We start from the raw sequence: 1,933 nt of genomic DNA on the forward strand, positions 1-1,933 counted from the left end.
GATTCGCCGTATAAAATTGAACTCCCGGCTGATTACTCCATAGCTCCATCTTCCTCCCCGACGTTCTCCTTGTAACCTCCGCCATTTTCTTCAAATGCTCACTCCTGGTGTCGTCCACCACGTAATTAATGTCGTATCCACCGACTATGCTCTTGATCTGCGACCCGATCTCTTGTGGGGTTGAGAAATCGAAAGGGGTTCCGACCACTAGCACGATTTCACCGGTGGGAATGAGCTCGGTGTCGACGAGAGTTATGCTTGAGGCGAAGAGTTTGATTTTGTGAGATAGAATGTCGTTGCTTGAATGGTCGTCTAGATTCCAGTAAGAGTGTTGGGCCAAGTTTGCTGGGGTTGGTTTGTTTATGGATTTTGCTTCCATTTTTACTCCTAATTTGTTTGTTTCTATGAACATGTAAGTTACTGAAACTGGAATATCGCCGGGAAACCCTGTTTACACAAAAACCAGACAAAACCCTCCATTTGTTCATTGTAATCCCTTAATTTAGGGTTTAAGATTTACGGTTTAGAGTCCGACCTTGTTCGCCATTGAAACTATCGTGGGTGAATGGCGAATAAGGTCGGACTCTACCTTGTCCTTCACATAGTTCTCCACCTTCCATATCACATATCCAAACCCTTTCTTCCCACCTTCACAGTCAAATAAAAAATGCTTAAAAAATCTCAATATAAAATCAATTTTCTTAGCATTTTGATTGCTTTTAAATGTTCATGAATTTGAGTTAACTACCTATTAAGTAATGTAAACAATTTGAGTCATTTGGAGTTCTCAAATCCCAGTCCCAAGAGAGAGAAGCACATGTCATTACAGGGCAGTTAATAGATGACGGCGAATAGGTGACAGTAGGAGTTTAACCAGGAAATAGATGACGATGAATAGGTGATAATACAAGTTAACTAGTGAATAGATGTCGGTCGAAAGGTTTCAGTAGTACTTAACTATGTTTAATTGGGCCATATAAATCAAATGTAGTGTCATACGCTATGAAAAAGATGAATTCACAATTAGAAAGGAAAACGTTGGGGGAGAGAAGGGAAGAAAAAAGTGTTTAGATCGATGAAATATACCATGGAGCAAGTTCCTTCAATCATTAGGAGTGAGTTTATAAAAAACACCATCGATACCAAATTGAGCTCCTCCAATTGTATTTGCTACACGTCCAACAATGTTTCCAAAGTAGGTAGTATCATTCTGTCAAAACAAATGCATAAACAAATCAGACCCTTTTATTTATTTTTCTCTTTTATACCAGAAAATCACAACTAAAAATGCAATTATCTCACTTGAAAGTCATCAATTGAAGGGAAAGAAAGAACAATATCATCCAACTTCTCTAAAACAAATAAACGAAAAAAAATTTAGAACTATATCATAATGTGTTGAATGCAAATATAAATGGATAAGGTTAAGCAAAACAAAAACAGAACAAACCATTTTTATCAGGGAGAATAACAGTGAGAATGGTAGCACCATAATTGGTAAATTTAATAGAAAAATCTCTCCTTCTCAATTCATAAACTCCCACTTCATTCCCATTAGCAAATCCAATGGCTGCAACCACTAAGAGAAAGATCAATGGAAGAACTTTGGCCATTTTGAAGAATAGAACAATGTGTCTTGATGGGTTAAACTTAAACTCAAAGGATATTTATGTAGCTAGATAGAGAGATGCATCTAATTTTGAAATTAAACTCAATTGAAATTGGAATGTGCATGATTTTTTATTAATATCCCTAGTTTAGTTGGACTTTATCTTAAGTTACTTATATACATAAATTGTTGTTATAAGAACTTGAGATATGATTTTTTTTTTCATTTTTTCTATTTCCTTTCTTTGCTTCAATGTTCCAGAATATGATATCTAATATATGAACATGGTATCTAAGATAGGATTTTAAATTTTAGGAAACTTTT

The 1,933-nt window shown here is 35.4% G+C and overlaps 1 pseudogene; it reads right to left on the reverse strand.

The window, feature by feature from the left end:
* The window catches only part of LOC120071946, a 1,740-nt pseudogene extending 127 nt beyond the window's left edge, over positions 1-1,613 (reverse strand).
* Between the last annotated feature and the right edge of the window lie 320 nt (positions 1,614-1,933).

Source organism: Benincasa hispida, chromosome 2, assembly GCF_009727055.1.
Source record: "Benincasa hispida cultivar B227 chromosome 2, ASM972705v1, whole genome shotgun sequence".
Taxonomy (NCBI): domain Eukaryota; kingdom Viridiplantae; phylum Streptophyta; class Magnoliopsida; order Cucurbitales; family Cucurbitaceae; genus Benincasa; species Benincasa hispida.